At 37.9% G+C, this 22,554-nt stretch overlaps 1 protein-coding gene and 1 pseudogene across 12 annotated transcripts in view; both read left to right on the top strand.

Annotated features, from left to right (window-relative positions):
* Positions 1–22,554, top strand: part of ADAM22 (ADAM metallopeptidase domain 22) — a 253,225-nt gene that overhangs the window by 77,905 nt on the left and 152,766 nt on the right. The gene's annotated exons all lie outside the window — the stretch shown is intronic.
* Positions 16,139–16,868, top strand: LOC108309905 (annotated as a pseudogene).

Genomic DNA, 22,554 nt, shown 5'->3' with positions numbered 1-22,554 from the left:
AAGTAATTTAAAGATTAAATGCTATTCCCATCAAGCTACCATTGACTTTCCTCACAGAATTGGAAAAAAACACCTGAAACCAGTGGAACCAAAAAGGAGCCCTCATAGCCAAGACAATGCTAAGCAAAAAAAAAAAAAAAAAANAAAAAAAAAAAAAAAAAACCAAGCTGGCAGCATCACGTTATCTGACTTCAAGCTATATTACAAGGCTATAGTAATCAAAATAGCATGGTACTGGTACCAAAACAGAGATATAGACCAATGGAACGGAACAGAGGCCTCAGAAAGAATGCCACACAACTACAACCATTTGATCTTTGACAAACCTGACAAAAGCAAGCAATGGGGAAAGAATTCCCTATTTAATCAATGGTGTTGGGAAAATTGGCTAGCCATATGCAGAAAGCTGAAACTAGATCCCTTCCTTACACCTTATACAAAAATTAATTCTAGATGGAGTAAAGATTTAAACATGAGGCCTAACACCATAAAAACTTTAGTAGAAAACCTAGGCAATACCATTCAGGACATAGGCATGGGCAAGGACTTTATGACTAAAACACCAAAAGTAATGGCAACAAAAGCCAAAATAGACAAATGGGATCTAATTAAACTGAAGATCTTTTGCACAGCAAAAGAAACTGTCAATTGAGTCCAACAGAATGGGAAAAAATTTTTGCAATCTACCCATCTGACAAAGGGCTGCTATCCAGAATCTACAGAGAACTTAAACAAGTGTACAAGAATAAAACAAACAATCTCATCAAAAAGTAGGCAAAGGATATGAACAGACACTTTCAAAAGAAGACATTTATGCAGCTTACAAACATATGAAAAAAAGCTCATAATCATTGGTCATTAGAGAAATGCAAATCAAAATCACATTGAGGTACCACTCATGCCCGTTGGAATAGCGATCATTAAAAAATCTGGTGACAACAGCTGCTGGAGAGGATGTGGAGAAATAGGAATGCTTTTAACACTGTTGATGGGAGTGTAGATTAGTTCAACCATTGTGGAAGACAATGTGGTGATTCCTCAAGGACCTAGAAATAGAAATACCATTTGACCCAGCAATCCCAATACTGGGTATATACCTAAAGGTTTATAAATCATTCTATTATAAAGACACATGTACACGTATGTTTATTGCGGCACTGTTCACAATAGCAAAGACTTGGAACCAACCCAAATGCCCATCAATGACTGACTGAATAAAGAAAATGTGGCACATATATACCATGGAATACCATGCAGCCATAACAAAGGATGAGTTCATGTTCTTTGCAGGAACATGGATGAAACTGGAAACCATCATGGTCAGCAAACTGACACGAGAATAGAAAACCAAATACTGCATGTTCTCACTCATAAATGGGTGTTGAACAATGAGAACACATGGACACAGGGAGGGGAACATCACACACCGGGGCATGGGGGATGGGGGGCTAGGGGAGGAATAGTAGGGGGTGGGGATTGGGGAGGGATAACATTAGGAGAAGTACCTAATGTAGATGATGGGGCGGTGGATGCAGCAAACCACTACCGTGGCACATGTATACCTATGTAATAAGCCTGCACGATCTGCATGTATAGCCCAGAACTTAAAGTATAATAAAAAACAAAAATTTAAAAAAGCACATACAAAATATTGAAACTATTAAGTGGAGCAGTATAACTCTTGTTGCACTTTGTAAAACATTGCTAGACTAGATTAGATACATTAGTCTATTACTTTTACTTATTTTACTTTTATTTTGCCTAGGACTCTTTGGTTACAAGTATCTGAAACCTAACTTAACCAAAATAATGAATTTATTGATTTTTGTTTTCTGGTTGTTTTGTGGTCTTCTCTTCATTCTTTTTTTCCTTCCTGTCTTCCTTTTAATGAAAGATGATTTAGATGGATTATATTTAGAACAGTGGAGGTGGAACTGGCCTCAGGTATGCCTGCATCTAGGATCTCAGTTGTATCAGGCCTCTTTATATTTATTTATTTATTTTTGTTTTTAATTTTTGTGGGTACATAGCAGGTGTATATATTCAGGGAGTATATGAAATGTTTTGATACAGGCATAAAATGTTAATAATCATATCAGGGTAAGTGGGATATCTGTCACCTCAAGCATTTATCCTTTGTGTCAGTTATTTATTTATTTATGTATTTATTTAGAGAAAGAGTCTTGCCCTGTTGCCCAAGCTGGAGTGCAATGGCGTGCTCTTGGCTCATTGGAACCTCTGCCTCTCAGGTTCAAGTGATTTTCCTGCTTCAGCCTCCCTAGTGGCTGGAATTACAGGTGTGAGCCACTATTCCTGGCTAATTTTTCATTTTTAGTAGAGACTGAGTTTCACCATGTTGATCAGGCTGGTCTGAAACACCTTGCCTGCCTCAGCCTCCCAAACTGCTGGGATTACAGGCATGAGCCACCTCGCCCAGCTTAGTCATTTTAAAATATACAGTTAAATTGTTATTGACTATAGTCACCCTATTGTGCCGTCAAATATTAGATTTTATTGATTCTTTCTAACCATTTTTTGGTACTCCTTAGCTACCCCCACTTCCTTCATACTCTACTGTTACCCTTCCCAGCCTCTGGTAACCATTGTTCTACGTTTCTATCTCCATGAGTTAAATCGTTTTAATTTTTAGATCCTACAAATAAGTGAGACCATGAAAAGTTTGTCTTCCTGTGTCTGGTTTATTTCACTTAACATAATAACCTCCAGTTCCATCTACGTTGTTGCAAATGATAGGATCTCATTCTTTTTTATGGCTGAATAGTACTCCTTGCTGTAAATATACCATATTTTCTTCATCTCTTCATCTGTAGATGGACACTTAGGTTGCTTCCAAATCTTGGCTATTGTGAATGGTGCTTCCAATAACATGGAAGTACAGATATCTCTTTGTTATACTGACTTCCTTTCTTTTGGCTATATACCTAATGGAAGGATTTCTGGATCATGTGGTAGCTCTATTTTTAGTTGTTTTTTTGAGGAACCTCCAAATTGTTTGTACTAATTTACGTTTCTACCAACATTGTATGCAGGTTCCCTTTTCTCCACATCTCACCAGCATTTGTTATTGCCTAACTTTTGGATAAAAGCCATTTTAACTGGGGTGAGATGATACCTCATTGTAGTTTTGACTTTCATTTCTCTCATCATTAATGATGCTAAGCACTTTTTCATATGCCTGTTTGCTATTTGTATATCTTCTTTGGAGAAATGTATTTTCAGATTTTTTGCCAATATTTTAATTAAATTATTGGATTTTTCTTATAGAGTTGTTTGAGCAACTTGTATATTCTGTTTATTTGTCCCTTGTTAGATGGGTAGTTTGCAAATATTTTTTCCATTCTATGTGTCACCCCTTCACTTTGTTGATTATTTTCTTTGCTGTGCAGAAACATTTTAACTTGATGCTATCCCATTTGTTCATTTTTGGTTTGGTTGCCTGTGCTTGTGCAGTATTACTGGCATTGCTCACTCCAGTATCCTGGAGAGATTCTCTAATATTTTCTTTCGGTGGTTTCAGAATTTAAGGTTTTAGATTTGAGTCTTTAATCCATTTTGATTTGATTTTTGTATATGGCAAGAGATAGGGGTCTAGTTTCATTCTTCTGTGTATGGATATCCAGTTTTCACAGCACCATTTATTGAAGAAACTGTCCTTTCCCCAGCGTATATTCTTGGCACATTTGTTGAAAATGAGTTTTCTGTAGATGTATGGATTTGTTTCTTGGTTCTCTTTTTTTTTTTTTTTTTTTTCCCATTAGTCAATTTGTCTGTTTTTATACCTGTACCATGCTGTTTTGGTTACTATAGCTGTATAATTTGAAGAGAGGTAATATGATTTCTCCAGTTCTTTTTGCTCAAGATAGCTTTGGTGTTTCAGGGCTTTTTGTGGTTCTACATAAATTTTAGGATTGTTTCTACTATTTCTTTGAAGAATGTCATTGGTATTTGGTAGGGATTGCATTGAATCTGTAGATTGCTTTGAGTTTTATGGTCATTTTAACAATATTGATTCTTTCAATCCATAAACATGGAATATCCTTTCATTTTTTTTGTGTGCATCTTCTTTAATTTCTTTGATGAATGTTTTATACTTTTTATTGTAAAGATCTTTAATTTTATTAGTAGCTACTATAAATGAGATTACTTTCTTGATTTCTTTTCCAGTAATTGCTGTTAGCTTGTGTATTAGTTTTTTCTCACACAGCTGTAAAGAAATACCTGACACTGGATAATGTATGCAGAAAAGAGTTTTCATTGGCTCATGGTTCTGCAGGCTGTACAGAAGCATGACAGCATCTGCTTCTGGGGAGACCTCAGGGAACTTTTACTCATGGCAGAAGGCAAAGTAGGTGCAGGCCATTACATAGCAAGAGCAGGACCAAGAGGGAGAAGGGAGAGGTGCCACACAGTTTTAAACAACGAGGTGTCATGATAACTCACCCACTGTTATGAAAACAGGACTGAAGGGACGGTGCTAACCCATTCATGAGAATTCTACCCCCATGATACAGTCACTTTCCTCTAGGCCCCACCTCCAACACTGGGAATTATAATTTGACATGAGATTTGGGTGGAAACACAGATCCAAACCATATTAGCATGTAGAAATGCTACTGATTTTTGAATATGGTTTTTATATCTGGCAATGTTACTGAATTTATTAGTTCTAACATTTTTTGGTGGAATCTTCAGGTTTTTCCACATGTAAGATTATGTAATCTGTACACAGGAATAATTTGACTTCTTCCTTTCCAATTTGGATGCTGGTTTTTTTTTCTTTCTCTTGTCTGATTGCTCTAGCTAGGTCTTACAGTACTATGTTGAATAACAGTGGTGAAATTGGGTATCCATTGTATTGTGTTCCCAATCTTAAAGGAAAGTCTTTCAGATTTTTCCATTCAGTATGGCACTGACTGTGGGTCTACTGTTATGGCTTTTATTATGTTGTGGTATGTTTCTTCTATATCCAGTATTTTCAGTGCTTTTAATCATGAAAGGGTGTTGAATTTTCGGAATGCTATTCAGCATCAAATGAAATGATCATATGACTTTTCTTCTACCTATGATGCATTGCACTGATTGATATGTGTATGTTGAACCATCCTTGCATCCCTGGGATAAATCCTACCTGGTTGTGATGAATGATCTTTTTAATGTATTGTTGAATTTGGTTTGCTAGTATTTTGTTGAGGAATTACGCCTCAATGTTCATCAGAGACATTGGCCTATAGTTTCCTTTTCTTGAAACATTTTTGTCTGGTTTTCGTATCAGGGTAATACTAGCCTTGTAGAATGAGTTTGGAAGCATTCCCTCCTCCACCATTTTTTGGAATAGTTTTAGTAGGATTGGTATTAGTACTGCTTTAAATGTTTAGTAAAATTTAGCAGTGGAGCCATAAGGTTGCAGGTTTTGTTTTTGCTGAGAGACTTTTTAAATACAGCTTTGAACTCTTTACTTGTTATTACTCTGTTCAGGTTTGGGATTTCCTCATGGTTCATTCTTGGTTGTATGTGTCTAGGAATTTATCCATTTTGTCTAGCTTTTCCAATTTCTTAGCATATAGCTGCAAATAGTAGCCTCTAATTATCCTTTGAATTTCTGCAGGATCAGTTGGGTCCCCTCCCACTTTCATTAATCTGGCTAAAGATTTGTCAATTTTGTTTATCTTTTCAGAAAAAAAACCTTTTTGTTTTGATGATTATTTTTATTGTTTTCTTTGTTTCAAAACAGTTTCATTTATTTCTGTTCTGATCTGATCTTTATTATTTATTTTCTTCTATGAATTTTGGATTTGGTTTGCTCTTGCTTTTCTAGTTCTGAAGATTCTTCATTAGGTTGTTTATTTGAGCTTTTTCTACATTTTTGTTCTTGAGACAGAGTTTTGCTCTGTCACCTAGGCTGGAGGGCAGTGGCATGATCTCAGTTCACTGCAACCCTTACCTCTCAGGTTCAAGCAATTCTCCTACCTCGGCCTTCCAAATAGCCGGGATTATAGGCACCTGCCACCACGCCTGGCTAATTTTTGTATTTTTAGTAGAAGCAGGGTTTCACCATGTTGGCCAGGCCAATCTTAAACTCCTGACCTCAAGTGATCTGCCCACCTTGGCTTTCCAAAGTGCTGGGATTATAGGCAAGAGCTACTGTGCCCGGCCTTTTTTCTACTTTTTGATGTGAGCACTTATAGCTGTGAGCTTCCCTCTTAGTACTGGTTTTGCTGTATCTCATAAGTTTTGGTGTGTTGTCTTGCTATTGTCACTTATTTTAAGATTTCCTTCTTAACCTCTTCATTGACCTACTCATCATTCAGGAGCATGTTGTTTAATTTCCATATGTTTGCATAGTTTCCAAAGTTCCTCTTATTATTGTTTTCTAGTTTCACTTCATTGTGGTCAGAGAAGATATTTGATATGATTTCATTTTTTTGAATGTTTTAATGTTTTAAGACTTGTTTTGTGGCCTAATACATGGTCTATTCTTGAGAATTATCAATATACTGAAGAGAAGAATGTGTATTCTGCAGCTATTGGTTGAAATGTTCTCTAAATATCTATTAGATCTATTTGTTCTATAATGTGGATTAAATCTGATGTTTCCTTGTTGATTTTCTATCTGGATGATCTGTCCAGTGCTGAAAGTGGAGTGTTGAAGTTTCCAGGTATTGTAGTCCAGTTGGCCATGTGGTGGGAAAGAAAAGTGATCTTCTGAGGAGGAATTCAAGCAGGCTGCAGATATTTGCAAAAGTAAAGAGGAGCCAAATATTAATAGTCAAGACAATGGGGAAAGTACCTAGAAGGTGTTTCAGAGACCTTCAAGGCAGCCTGTCCCTTCACAGGCCTCTCCAGGCCTCAGGACAACCTCAGGACACAGCTTCCCCTGTCCCAGCCACTCCAGCTCTAGCTGTGCTAAAAGGGCCCCAGATACATCTCAGGCTGCTGCTCCAGAGGGTGCAAGCCAGAGCTGCCGAGGCTTCCCGGTGCTGTTAGGCCTGTGGGTGCACAGAGGGCAAGAGGTGAGGTTTGGATGCCTCTGCCTAGATTTCAGAGGATGTATGGAAACACCTGGATGCCCAGGCAGAAGTCTACTGCAGGGATAGAGCCCTCAGGGAGAATCTCTACTAGGGCAGTGAAGAGGAGAAATGTGGGTTAGAGCCCCCACATATTGGGGCACTGTCTAGTGGAGCTCTGAGAAGAAGGGCACCATTCTCTAATCCCCAGAATGATAGATCCACTGACAGCTTACACTATGCACCTGGAAAAGCTGGAGGCACTCAATGCCAACCTGAGAAAGCAGCCATTGGATCTGTATTCTGAAAAGCTGGAGCGGAGCTGCCCAAGGACTTGGGAAACCCACTGCTTGCATCAGTGTGGCCTGGGTATGAGACATGAAGTCAAAGGAGGTTATTTTGGACCTTTAAAATTTAATGATTGCCCTGATGGGTTTTGAACTTGCATGGGGCTTGCAGTTCCTTTGTTTTGGCCAATTTCTCCTTTTTGGCAAGGGAGCATTTACCCAATACCTATACCCCCATTGTATTTTGGGAGTAACTAACTTGTTTTTGATTTTAAAGGCTCATAGATGGGAAGGACCTGCCTTGTCTCAGATGTGACTTTGGACTTAGACTTTTGAGTTAATGCTGGAATGCATTAAGACTTTGGGGTGTCTACTAGGAAGGCGTGATTGTGTTTTGAAATGTGAGAAGGACATGAGATTTGGGAGGGGCCAGGAACAGAATGATATGGTTTGGCTCTGTATCTTCACCCAAATCTCATGTTGAATTATAATTCCCAGTGTTGGAGGTAGGGTCTGGTGGAAGGTGATTGGACCATAATGGTTTAACACCATCTCCCTAATGCTGTCTCGTGATACAGTTTTCACAAAATCTGGTTGTTTGTGAGTGTGCAGCACCTCCCGCTTTGCTCCCTGTCTCTCTCTTGCTGGCCATGTTAAGATGTTCTTGTTTCTCTTTTGCTTTTCATCATGATTGTGAGTTTTCTGAGGCCTCCCCAGAAGCAGAAGCCTGTACAGCCTGCAGAATTGTGAGCCAACCAAACCTTATTTCTTCATAAATTACCCATTCTCATGTAGTTCTTTATAGCAGTGTAAAAATGGAGTAATACATTTGGTTAGGTCATGTTTTTTTGGTCTTGCTGGTCTTGATACTTATGGATGTTTGTTGGTTTCTGGGTATAAAAGGGTAAGGTACTTACTGTAGTCTTCATAGTCTAGGCTTTTTTGTACCTGTCTTTGGGAAGGCTTTCCAAGTATGTGAAGGGACTTGGGTGTTGTGATTGACAGTTTTTGTTACTGCAGCTGTATCTGCATTAGGAGGCACCCCACACCCAGTCATACTTTGGCTCTTGCAGACTTATAGAGGTGTAACCTTAGTGGTCTTGGATAAGATCCTGAAGAATTCTCTTTATTACCAAGCAGAGACTCTTGTTCTCTTCCCTTACTTTCTGCCAATCAAACAGAGTCTCTCATTCTGTGCTGGGCCGCCTGGAGCTGAGTGTGTTGGGGGTGTTGGTGACACAATCACCCATGTGGCCACCATCACTGGGACCACAGTGATGGTTCAGACCTGGAGCCGGCATAGCACTGCATCTTGCCCAAGGCCAGTGGTGACCACTGCCTTGCTACCAACTGTGTTTGCTCAAGGGCCTAGGGGTTTACAATCAGCAGATGGCAAAAACAGCCAGGCCTGTGTTCTTCCCTACAGGACAATGGGATTCCCCAGGCTTTGGATGGGTCTAGAGTTGTCATCTGGAGATCAGGGCCTGGAATCAGAAACCTGAGAAATCTACTTGGTGCTTCATTCTTCTGTAGCTGAGCTGGCACCCAAGCCACAAGACAAAATCCTTTCTACTCTTCCCTTCCCTTTCCACAAGCAGAGGATTCTCTCCCCGTGTCCGCCACCCCACAGGCCCATGTGGAGTACTGCCAGGCTAACACTAATGTTTACTTAAGGCCCAGGGACTCTTCTGTCAGTATGTGGTGAATGCTTCTAGGCCTGGGGCTCACCATTAAGGGCAGTGGGCTCCCCTCTGGCCTAGAGCAGTTCCAGAAGTGCCATCCAGGAGCCAAAGCCTGAAATCTAGTACTCCAGGAACCTTCTTGGTGCTCTACCGGTGTGGCCAACCTGGTACCTAAGGTGCAAGATAAAGTCCCCTTTACTCTTCCCTCTGCTTTTCTCAAGCAGATGGAGTCTCTCGCTGTGGCCACCATAGCTGGGAATGTGCTAGGTCACACGCGAAGTCAGCACATCTCAGAGTGTCACCTCAGGCCCACGGCATGTACTACTTGGCTATTGCTGCTGATTATTCAGGGCCCAAAAGCTCTATATTTAGCAGGTGATGAATCCTGCCAGGACTGTGTCCTTCCCTTTAAGGCAGTTGTTTCCCTTTTGGGAGTGTGTGTGTCTAGAACTGTCTGGGAACTGGGGCCTGGAATGAGGGCCTCACGACTCTTCCCAGTGCCATATTCTACTGTGACTGAGCTGGTATCCAAGTTGCAAAACAGTGTCTTCATTACTCTTCCTAGAGTCTTTTTTGGATCTGCAAGCTGTGCTGCCAGGGATTGGGGGAGGTATGGTACAAGCACTCCCTTAGACACCTCAGCTGGTGTCTCACTAGGTTGAGTGTCCCCAAGTCCCCTGAGCCCAGCACAGCACTAGGACTTGCCTAGGAGTTGCAGTCCTTATGACTTATACTGCCTTTCAGGTTTATGTAGGGCACCGAAGCACTTTAGCATGAGGTGAGTGAGGTAATGAGGATTGCCAAGCTCAAGTTCTGACTACTGGGATGGTTGACTCCCCTTTGGCTAGGGCTTATCTAAATGCTCCTTCTGTGGGCATCAGCTGAGTGCTGCCTGGTGTTACAGCACTGAGCTCCAATGCAAAGTCCCACAGTTGCTGTGCTCTCCCTTGCCTAAGTGCACAGTTTCTCTCTCTGTGCCATGCGACTGCTACTGGGGCCTGGGGAGAGGGTTGTTGTTGGCAGTTGAAGGCTGTCTTTCCTACCGTCTTCAGTGCCTGTTTCAGTGATAGGAAGTTTAAACTATCTATTGTGATCTCTCACCTGATTCTTGGTTCTTACATAGGTGTTTTTCTGTGTAGTGGTAAATTTGGTGTTCCTGCAGAGAGGATGACCTGTGGAAGCTTCTGTTCGGCCATCTTGCTCTCCCTGCTGTCCTCCTCCTTTATCCCTTGATTCTACTTGTGTTTGCCTCATTCTTCTAATACGTTTTCTCTTCATGCTGAGAAACAGATTATGGTCATAGAATGGTCAAGACTTGTTATATTCTAGTCAGCAAACACTGTAGGAAAGAAACCTTCCTTTTCACTTAATATATACAAATCCAAGGGAAAGGAGTTTGTTGCCTTGGCTTGGGCCCTAGATCCAGTTGTTGTGTCAATTGCTACAGCCAGCAGCTTATCGCACATGTAGCAGTCCATTCATGGAACAGTGGAGCCTTTCCCCAACGGAAGGGGAGGGATAGTATTACCAGAGTGAGCGGATAAGGTTGCTGGGGTGGTGTAGACAGCAGATTTCCAGCACAATGTATTATATATACAGTTGAACCTCCACATCTGTGGGTTCCATATTCATAGATTCAACCAACCATGGATCAAAAATATTTTTTTGAAAAATGGATGGTTGCATCTGTTCTGAACATGTATTGACCTTGTTCTCATTATTATTCTCTAAACAATTCTATGTTACAACCATTTACTTAGCATTCACATTGTATTAGGTATTATAAGTAAACTAGAGATGATTTAAAGTACATCAGAGTATATGCATAGGTTATATGCAAATACCACACCATTTTATATAAGGAACTTGAGTGTCTATGGATTTTGGTATCTGTTTAGGGTCCTGGAACCAATCCCTCAAGGATACCAAGGGATGATTATATTTGTGTCAGAAAATATCGTTACCAAATTAGTAACTAGAGTGCTGTCCTCTGGGTTTTATAAGCAATGAATTAAACTGCTTTTTCTAGTTTAACTATAAAAGCACAGGCAAAGTCTGGAAAAATATGGATCTGTTTAATTTCCACATGTTCTTGGTCTTTGTTTAGAAGAAAGTCAAGTAGATAATATTTATGAATAATCATCACATAATCTTTATTGTTGCAGAAAGCTTTTAAGTTGCCAAGTAGCTGGCAAAATTAAATATAAATGCAAATGAAAAATAAGTAGCTTAGTACTTTTTATGCTTCTCACACATTTGGAAATAATTTCTGCATGGGTATTTAAAATACAGTAGTTTTCACTGCTTTTTTCCTACATAATTCTTCATTTTTCTTTTGGAAATTGCTAAAACCTTCACTAAAGAAAGAAAAAATAACCCAGAGTTGTAACTGATGCAAGGTTTATTGCCCCTCCCAAAGTTCAGAAATCCTCTAGTGTGAATGTCTTTATTCACTCAATTCTTTTGGTGGCAGAAAATAATATCTTTCTTTTGTTGCAGCATTCTCATGAGGGCTGGGGGCGGACATGAAAAGGAGTAAAGATGTAAAATATTTTTCACAATCCTAGTTTTAATATAGCAACCCACTTTATCACCACCTTTATTATTATTTATAATATTAGGCAATTCATTAATAATACATTAACAAAGTAACAGAGCACGGATATAAGGATGTTTCCTTACTTTAGCACTTCACGGGAATAAACAATACTGTCTGTATCTGTTTTCCTTTTGGTATGAAACCTTTGGATAAATTAAGCCCATGGTTAGTTTATTTTGATTTTAATAACTGTTCTCTCTTATCCTTCCTTCCTGCCCTATCTATGAGAAATACGTGAATTAGGATAAAATGAAAAACTCTGTTGATTCATTCACCAATTTTTGAGTCTTATTTTGTATAAAGTGACTGCAATTTATAACAAAAACAGAAATAAAAAGAAAAAGAGAGCCTCCTCCTATATAATCTTACCATCTGAAGAAAACAATTGGCTTTTCCTTCTTTTCTTTCTTTTCCTTTCCCAATGAGACTATTATGTATTTTATGTCATGTCATTGTGATCATACTTAGGTAGAATTTGTAGTCTACCTTCTCCATTTGACATCTGTCATAAACATTTCCATGTATTCCACATTCATTTATGGCTACGATTTGGTGGTGTTGCATAATTTGCAAAAGTATTCACATTTTTATTGGACTTTAATGTTATTTTCGGTCTTGAACTTTATAAATGATGCTTTTATGAACATATTTGTGCGGTAGAGCCTCTCTTCTGGGATTCTTTCTTTGAGAAAAATTCTAAGTAACGGAATTAGTAGATCGAAGGGTGGACACTTTTATAGCCTTGTTTTCTAGTGGATTTGAAATGTTTTTGACATTTGGAAATATTTAGTGATGATATGATAGTTTTTTTTAAATCAAAGCTCTTAAGAATGTTATTTTTTCTTAATGTAATTGTAATTCTTATTCTTTGTTGAACTTATCCTATGCATTCTACAAAATTATCTCCATTTACTATGTTTCACGGGATAGGGCAAAAATGAAAATTTAAACCGTAGATTGACATATACAAGAAAGAAAAGGGAAAGATGAGAGGTTGTATATTGATTTTTTCACCCTGTTGTCTAATTTTCATTAAGTCTGCCTGCTGTCTAATTTCCCGTAGGTTGACTTGCTACCCAATTTCCATTAGGTCTGTCTTGAGGTCTTTTATTTGTTTTTTGTTTTGCCTATGGATAAAAGCTTACTTCATAACTATATCTATATGTTAACCTTTAAACCCTGCTGTGGTCAATGAAGAATGATGTTTGGTACATACCCACCATCTTTCCCTTCACGAGAAGCTTTTGGATAATCATACCTGCTCTCTACACCCTACACACATACTCACTCTCTCTTCTGGGAGTTTCTGATAATACTGAGTTGCTTTCATTTGCTGTGATAATATAGCCATATGTACCATTTCTTTAAGACTTTCAGTGGGAAACCTTGTGCCAATATTTAGAGAAGTCTTAAATGCCTGCTGGACAGCTTGGTAAACCAAAGATAATGGGTTTAATTCTGAACTTGTATCCCATAAGCAGTTTTTTGTACCCCATGGACATCATGACATATCTTAGCCAGCATGGAAATGTTCAGGAGTTATGAGCTGCTTGATTTAAGTGCTGGGAAACCAGAAAACATCTTGTAATTTTTTGTGTGCCTCTAGAACCTAGCTCAGTTCCTGACGAGTATGACTTTTAGCATTCTCCACGTCCTGTGGAGATATCAGTATACTCCATCTAGTCTATGGGAGAGAATGTAGACTATGAAGTGAAAAGTTTCAGGAATAATGGGCTTATTTTGACTTGGGATAGAACTGTATTAAAAATTAGCTTATTCTGTCCAATTTTTAACATATAGTACAAATTTTAGAATGTTTTGGCTTATGGTTGTCAGACATATTTACTGCCTTATAAACTACAAAATCCCTGGATTTAAACTTAGACTGGAGCTTCCAATTATAAGCATGCTGTAAAAAAAAAAAAAGTCACATAAACAGAAAGATACATCTCTGCTATTCTACATAGTAACTGAATTATATTTTTGTTTTCTTTTCCTTTCTTTCTCTTTCTTTCTTCTTTCTTTCCTTCCTTCCTTCCTTCCTTCCTTCCTTCCTTCCTTCCTTCCTTCCTTCCTTCCTTCCTTCCTTCTTTTTTTCTCTTTCTCTCTATCTCTATCTCTTTCTCTCTCCCTCCCTTTCTTTCTTCCCTCCCTCCCTCCTTCCTTCCTTTCTTTTGTTCTTTCATTCTTTCTTTTCTTGTCTCACTCTGTTGCTCAGGCTAAAGTGCAGAGCTGCCATGACCGCCAGGCAATCCTCCCACCTCAGCCTCTCAAGTAGCTAGGACTATAGGCATGGGGGCCATGCCTGGCTAATTTTTTAGTTTTTGGTAGAGATTGGGTTTCACTATGTTGCCCAGGCCGGTCTCAGACTTCTGGGCTTAAGTCATCCTCTTGCCTCAGTCTCATAATACATTCTTAATCCAACTGAAGAGCTCCAGATTTTTCTAAGCCTATGGATCTGTAAAGGATGGTAATCAGAATCATCAAGTTTATGAGAAGGAGTTTTACATTAGAAAACAATTTCATGTATGGGGACTTAAATCTGAATTTGACTTTGTTTCTATATCTTTGCAGTTAATCAGGATTGCAAGGACAGGGACAGATAATATATATATATGGTTGAAATGTTTTTCATTCATGTTTGCGTGTGTGTATATATCTGTGTGTCTGTGTTTAATATGACCAGTTGTGATTACAGTTTGGCATTTATTACCTATCTAAAAAAGAAAGAAAGAAAGAATGAGCCACTTTTCTTTTTCTCACTGTCTTACTTCTGTCTGTGTTATTCTATTGAATATGCTATTGCCACGATACCAGTAACATACTAGGCTTCAAACTTAATGACCTTTCTTTGTCCTTGGCTTCTCTGTGGGTACTTGAAAGATTGATTCTCTCGTCCTCAAAACTCTTAATAGTAATTCTTTATTCCTTTTCTCCAACTTCTTTTTAGCACATCTTCCCTCTCTAAATGTGGACATATCCAAGCCTGAGTCAATGTCCTTTTCACTCTCCCACTCATCATCACAGCTCAACCCTATTTCTGTAGATATTTGCAAGCCTGACCTCTTTCATGAGTGTTCTCCCCACACCGCCAGTTCCAATTGCATCCTTCTCAAAGGGCCTGAATTTCTGTTATCACTTCAAGATCAACATGTCTATTGTTTTTTCTTAATTTTTATTTTTTGAGATGGAGTCTTTCTCTGTCACCCAGGCTGGAGTGCAATGGTACGATCTTGGCTCACTGCAACTTCCATCTCTTGGGTTCAAGCTATTCTCCTGCCCTCAGCCTCCCAAGTAGCTGGGATTACAGACACCTGCCACCATGCCCAGCTACTTTTTGTATTTTTAGTAGAGACAAGGTTTCACCATGTTGGCCAGGCTGGTCTTGAACTCCTGACCTTAGGTGATCCACCCGCCTCAGCCTCCCAAAGTGCTGGTTTTACAGATGTGAGCCACTGAGCCTAGCCAACACATCCATTGTTAAACTCATCAGTTTATTCCCTACCACCATCAAGTCTTCTAGATTTTCACACATCTTTAAGTGGTTCTGTTACTTTCCCTATCATCCAAGCTTATTAAATATCTGTTGCAGATGATGTGGTAAAGAGAAAATTAAAATTTTACTTAGGTTTTTTTTTTTTTTTCTATTGCTGTGTAACAAATTACCACAAACTTTGTGGCTTAAAATAACACAACTTTATTATCTCACACCCTATGTGGGTCAGGATTTTTTTTTAGATGATCTGGGTCTCTGCTCAGGGTGAAATAAAGGTATTGGCTGGGAGATGGTCACGTCTGAGGCTTGGGAGTTTTCTCAAACTCATTCAAGGTTGTTGGCAGAATTCAGCATTCCTGTGGCTCAATGACTAAGGTCCCTGTTTTCTTGATAACAGTTGGATTGAAACCTCTCTGAGCCCCAAAGGGTCACTCTCAAATCTTGTCCCATGGCCCCTTCTATAAGCAGTTTATAATACGACAATTGCTTTTTCCAGTCTAGCAGGAGAGCTTTAGCTATGACTTCTGACCCAATTAAAGGTTCACAGTATTAAATTAGGCCACTCGAAGTTATCCCCCTTTTCATTAACTCAAAGTCAGCTGATATAGGACCTTATTTACATCTGTGAAGACCCTTTTGCCATATAATGTAACATTATGTGGATGGTAACCCATCATATTCACAGTCCTACCAACAAACATCCAAGGGGAAAGAACTGTGCAAGGTATATATACCTTGGGGTGAAATCTTGGGGGCTATCTTAGAATTCTTTATCACAGGACAGATGGAACCAAGAATGGCAGTGAGTTCCATCATTAATTATGTGTGTAAGTTAAAATAGTTATACTAACATAGGTGGTGCCAGTGGAATGCCAGCTTGGAGTTTTACATCAGTATGTGCATGTTTGCGGAAAGCTACACTAATTATACATCCATATATATATAACCTACCTACAAAATGTTTTAATATATACCCATCTAGATCTATACACTTATTTTATCTTAAATCTGTCTTTGGGTGTGCACCTAATCTCAGCTGGTCCACCTGAGACCCCCTGAGTACCAACCCTAGTCCCCCGCATGACCCCTATCCACTCCAACAAGATGAAAGACACAATCATGAACCAGGAAAAGCTCGCCAAACTGCAGGCACAGGTGCGCATTGGTGGGAAAGGAACTGCTCGCAGAAAGAAGAAGGCGATTCATAGAACAGCGACAGCAGATGATAAAAAACTTCAGTTCTCCTTAAAGAAGTTAGGGGTAAACAATATCTCTGGTATTGAAGAGGTGAATATGTTTACAAACCAAGGAACAGTGATCCACTTTAACAACCCTAAAGTTCAGTCATCTCTGGCAGTGAACACTTTCTCCATTACAGGCCATGCTGAGACAAAGCCGCTGACAGAAATGCTACCCAGCATCTGAAACCAGCTTGGGGCAGACAGTCTGACTAGTTTAAGGAGACTGGCTGAAGCTCTGCCCAAACAATCTGTGGATGGAAAAGCACCACTTGCTACTGGAGAGGAGGATGATGATGAAGTTCCAGATGTTGTGGAGAATTTTGATTAGTTTCCAAAAATGAGGCAAACTGAATTGAGTCAACTTCTGAAGATAAAACTTGAAGAAGTTACTGGGAGCTGCTATTTTATATTATGCCTGCTTTTTAAGAAATTTTTGTTTATGGATCTGATAAAATCTAGATCTCAATATTTTTAAGCCCAAGCCCCTTGGACACTGCAGCTCTTTTCAGTTTTTTGCTTATACAAAATTCATTCCTTGCAGCTAATTAAGACGAAGAAGCCTGGGAATCACATTTGAAACCAAGTTTAATAAAGCTCTTTGCCTAGTTAAAAAAAAAAATCTGTCTTTCTTACTTCTTTGTAAATATTTCCCACAGCTCAACCATATTTAATGTGAAATTTAAGATTAATTTTGCAAATCTTATGTTTTTAATGAAAGATACACGCCAGTACTTTTGCCCTTATCCTTTGCTATAAAATTTTGGACAATTTAACATTCTTTTTTCCCTAGCCCAGGTAAAGTGTAATGTAAAGTGACTGCCTTCCTCTGTCTTCCCGGATAAGGATAATTGCTTCTGGTGAATAATCAAATTATGGCTTTCATTTTATTTCATCCTCTGACCTTTGGAAGAATAGCATTCCTTTTATTTTAAGTTGCCTTTGTGTGTATGTGTGTGAGCCAAGCCACATTTTGAAATGAGATTTTTCTTAGAAACAAATCTGTTGAGAAATGAAATAAAAATGTAGATTTCTTGTTTGAATAGAGAGAATGGTGTTTTGCTCTGGTTTCTTAAAATGTATTTATAAATAGCACCTGTTTCTCTGTAAATATAGAAATTTGTTGTTAATTGTTTTCTGCTGGTATTGCTAAAATTGGTAATAGAGCTTTTCTTTGAGTCATATCTATTTTGTATTGTTTGCTCTACTGTCTTAATCATTTCTCCAATCTAAGTAGAAAGTTTATCTTCAGGGGAGGGTTTTCTCACTGTTTTTCATTAATTTTAAATTCATCAGAGCGTATTGTCAGTTTCTGGTTGTTTATGTAGTAGGTCATAAGAAAGATTTAAGTTTACTTCCATTTTACACAGGATTTAAAAATTTTTCTAATTTTTCCAAATATGGTGTGTTAGCTAGAGTATCTTGTAGGGAGCAAAAAAGGGAGAAGTGAACTTTGATTTCATTTTCAAATTAGTGGATTATGTTGATCTGGTATTTAGCTGATATGAAACTAAATACTGACACTGAAAGAATTAACTGTTTTGTTTGCCTGTTTAATTTGGAGCTTCTTATAGCTATCAAGACCATTATGGGGAACAATCTTTGTATATGTATTAATAGATTAATCTGTTATAGGGCCTGTAGCTTTATACTTGATTGGAAGAAGTTTGAAATGAAATTGGAAATTGATATTTTTCCCGTAGCCCACATCCACATTCAGTCTTCATTTCTCTCCATTGACTTAGCATTTCTCTTCATTTAGGGAAAACAATACATTTATGGCTCAGTTAGTAATTGTATTCATCCTCCAATTCAAAAGCCTTTCCTGAACTTGTTCAGGTCAGGCTGACATTTTACACTTGATTAAGGGAGATTTGATGATAGGTAGGAATCCACGATATAATATCTTATTCTTGAGTGTGACTTCATGTGCTTCTAACCGAATCTCAAGGCATCCTGATTGTCTTGTTCATTCGTTGATATTTCTTCCTATTTCCTTGGCATGTCAGATCAAAATTTGAATATATGAATGCCTCCTAAGGAAAGAAATATACCATAGCTGTAGAAAAAAAAATGTTGCTTCTGGTAGCAAGAATGTGGATGACACAAACTTCCTTGCACAATGGTCATTTTTCAGTTAGCATACCTGTTTGTTCTTTGGGGGTTTGATGCTAGCTGCCCATTTCAAATCTACAGCTTCAAACAATATTGCCATTTCTTCTCTGAAACATAGATCTCAGGCAAGTGACTGTTGGAAAAGGAATAAGAATAATTCTGTTTATTATTTTTTTAAGTGTATAAATTAGTGCAGATAAATGAACGTATGGATAAAGAATATTCTACTTTTCAGGGTAAGGTTTATGCCATTCTTCATTATAGAAAATATACACTAGCCGGTCTCGGTGGCACCCACATGTAGTCGCAGCTAGTTGGGAGGCTGAAGCAGGATGATCGCTTGAGCCCAGGAGTTAGAGGTTCTAGTATATTATGATTGTGGAGTGCCCTCCAGCATGGGCAAGCCGGGATAGTAAGACTCTTATCTCTTTAAAAAAGAAAAAAAGAAGAAAATGTATACTTAAAAATTTACATTTATTTTCTATTTGAATCAGTGAAAAAGATGAGTAAAGGTACAGACAAAATAAGAAGAGCATTTTTATTATTTATTTCAGATACATCCATGCAAATCCACACAAGTCCATATGTGGATGGCAGCTGTGGAGAGTTTTTAATCAGTGTGCATACCATTTAAAAGCACAAGGGATTCCAGGGAAAATAATTTCCATCCTTAGCATCAAAGATACTTCTTTTCATCTGTTTTTATAAATGTGTATTATATAAATCAAATCGACTATTTTTCTCACTGCTACAATATGCCATACATTACATCCAAAGCGAAGTACTTCTTTTTGAAATTAAAATAGGGAAACTAAACAATATGTCGCTTATTAAAAAGTAGATATTTAAAATGGTTTTCAAAATTGTCAAATAATTGCCCTTGACTACTCTCAAATATTACATTACGGTTTCATTCTTAGCTAAGCTATTGATAATTCAGTTATTTGAAGAAAGTAATTTAACATTAACTTCAAAGTTACCCTTCCCTTTTGGATAATAGATTCTGCATTACATCACCTGTGATTATGATGATGTTGTTTTTAGAGTGCTCAGGAAATGCTGTGTTATTTGCTCAGTTATGTGGTTCCATAATGATAACATGCAGATGGATGTATATATGGAATTTTCCACTAAAATCTCCTCTGATTTGAAGAAATTTATTAAACTCATATAATGGAGACTTTTTTTTTTAGACGTATAGTGGAGACTCTTTTTTTTGAGACAAAGTCTCGCTCTTGTTGCCCAGGCTCGAGTACAATGGCGTAATCTTGGCTCACTGCAACAATCCCAGGTTCAAGCAGTTCTCCTGCCTCAGCCTCTGGAGTAGCTGGGATTACAGGCATCTGCTACCACACATGACTGATTTTTATATTTCTAGTAGAGACCAGGTTTCACCATGTTGGCCAGGCTGGTCTCAAACTCCTGACCTCAGGCGATCCACCCACCTCGGCCTCCGAGCCACTGGGCCTGGCCTAATGGAGACATTTTAATTATGAATCTCCTTTGTTAATCTTTTCTACCTCTTGCAGTTAGGTTATTATTTTTTTACTTCCCATCCAGTTTTATTAAGATATCATTGAAAAAAATTGTGTATATTTATGGTATGCATGATGATTTGATGTATGTACATTTTGTGAAATGATTGCATCAGGTGAATTACTATATCTGTTACCTGACATACTTTTCATGTTTTTATGGTGAGAACATTTCACCATTTTCAAGTATATAATACATTACTAATTATAGTCACCACACTGTAATAGATCTCCAGAACTTATTGCTCCAGCCTAATTGGACTTTTATACCTTTTAACCAGTGTCTCTTTGTACACCATCCTCACTTCCCCTGGTGCCTGGCACCATCATTGTTCTTTCTCTTTTGTGAGTTCAACTTTTTTAGATTTCACATGTAAATGAGATCATGTAGTAAGTATTTGTCTTACTGTGCCTGGCTTATTTCACTTATAATGTCCTCCAGGTTCATTCATGTTGTTGCAAATGACAGGATTTCCTTCATTTTAAGGCTGGGTAGTAGTCTATTTTGTGTGTGTGTGTGTGTGTGTGTGTGTGTGTGTGTGTACACACACACACACACACACACACATATTGTTTCCTGTATCCATTCATTCATCTGTGGATACTTAGTTTGATCTCATATCTTAGGTATTGAGAATAGTGCTATAATAAACATGGGAGTGCAGATATCTCTTTGACATGATGATTTCATTTTCTTTGGATGCCTACCCAGAGGTGGGAGTGCTGGATCATATCATAGTTCTATTTTTAATTCTTGGAGAAACCTCCAGATTGTTTTTCCTAATGGCTGTACTAATTTATATTCCCACCAACAGTGTGCGAGGGTTTTATTTTTTTCTCTACCTCCTCACCAGCACTTGCTATCTTTTTGTTATTTTTTGATAGAAATTATTTTAACTTTTATGAGGTGATATCTCATTGTAATGTCACTTTACATTTCTCTGATTATTAATAATGTTGAGCACATTTTCACTTACCTGTTTGGCCATTTGTATATCTTCTTTGGAAAAATATCTATTCAGGTCATCTGCCTAATTTTTGCGTTATGTTATTTGTTTTCTTGCTGTAGAGCTTTTTGAATTCCTCATGTATTTTGGATATTAATCCTTTATCAGAGGTTTGTTTCAGAAATATTTCCTCCCATTTTGTAGGTTGTCTCTTCACTCTGTTGATTGTTCCAGTGCAGAAGCTTTCTAGTTTGGTATTATGCTATTTATTTTTGCTTTTGTTGCTTGTGTTTTTGGGGTTATAGCCAAAAAAAAAAAATCATTGCCCAGACCAACATCAAGAGGCTTTTATCATATGTTTTCTTTTAAAAGTTTTATAGCTTCAGGTCTATGTTTAAGTCTTTAACTCATTTTGAGTTGTTTTTTGTATATATCATGATTTAAGAGTCTTGATTTTATTCTTTTGCATGTGAATATCCAGTTTTCCAACACCGTTACAGTTAGGTTAATTTTTACAGGACTTTCATCTTGAATCGTTCTTTCATATCCACTGGCCACTTTGTTGATTCGATATAAAATCATTGGCAACTTAGTTTTACCCCTTTTCATTAATAGTAGAATGTGGTTGTTCAGACAGTGGACTCAGGAATTAGACCTACTTGGGAGTGCCTCTTGGTGTAATCATTCACCAGCTGTGGAACTTTTGTTACTTTCATTGGCCACTTGGGTACCTCATTGGGCTTGCCATTTGACTTCTCAGGCATCTATTTCCTAGCCTGCCAAATAAGGTCATATTTATAACTACCTTCCCAATTGGCTATTTCTGTGATCTATGGATGCATTTAAAATACCTAGTACAGTTCCTGGCACACAGTAGGCACACCATAAATGCTAGCTAGCTGATGGTATTATTTCCTCAACTTGAACCCTCAGGCAGGCTTATCTTTTCTCTGCCTATGGAATCACTTGTACCTTTTTTCCTGCCATAGTTCTGCTGTTGTCGTTCTTTTCATTTGAAATGTTCCTTTATGCCCCTTTACAAACCATGAACATTTCATCTATCTTCCAGCAATTAAGTCTTCCAGAATCCTGATTTGAGTGTTCTGATTCACCAAGATCATTTCTTTTCATGGAGTCTATATGTCTACTGTTAGTTCCATTTATTGTGGCTCTCAGTGATACGTCACAATTTGATTTTTGTATTTTCTTATATTGTTAATAAGATGCAAAGTTCTATGGAGTCAAGTGCCTTCTAAATTTTTACATATTTCTAAAAATTGAGCATGCAGGCATGTTTTGGATTTTTTTGTCTTTTATTAAAAAATGATTTTTGTTATGTATCATGAACTGTGTGTATTCTGAACATTGAATATACTACTAATTATTTTAATTGTTAACAATTTCATTAAATTATATGAGTTTATAATACATTCAGATACATTCAAATTTCCTTTATTATTTAGTAGGATCATCCACAAACACAGACACACACATACGTGTATTTTTTGTACACAGATGTTGGCATATTAAGTATATCCATCTGATACCTATTAGCAAAAGCCAAGAGTTAGAGACCAGCTTGGGCAACATAGCAAGACCCCCTCTCCACTAAAAAAAAAACAAAAATTAG

This window comes from Cebus imitator, unplaced genomic scaffold, assembly GCF_001604975.1.
Source record: "Cebus imitator isolate Cc_AM_T3 unplaced genomic scaffold, Cebus_imitator-1.0 Scaffold98, whole genome shotgun sequence".
NCBI lineage: Eukaryota > Metazoa > Chordata > Mammalia > Primates > Cebidae > Cebus > Cebus imitator.
The sequence above is the reverse complement of the archived record's forward strand: the minus strand, read 5'-3'. Positions and strand labels throughout refer to the sequence as shown.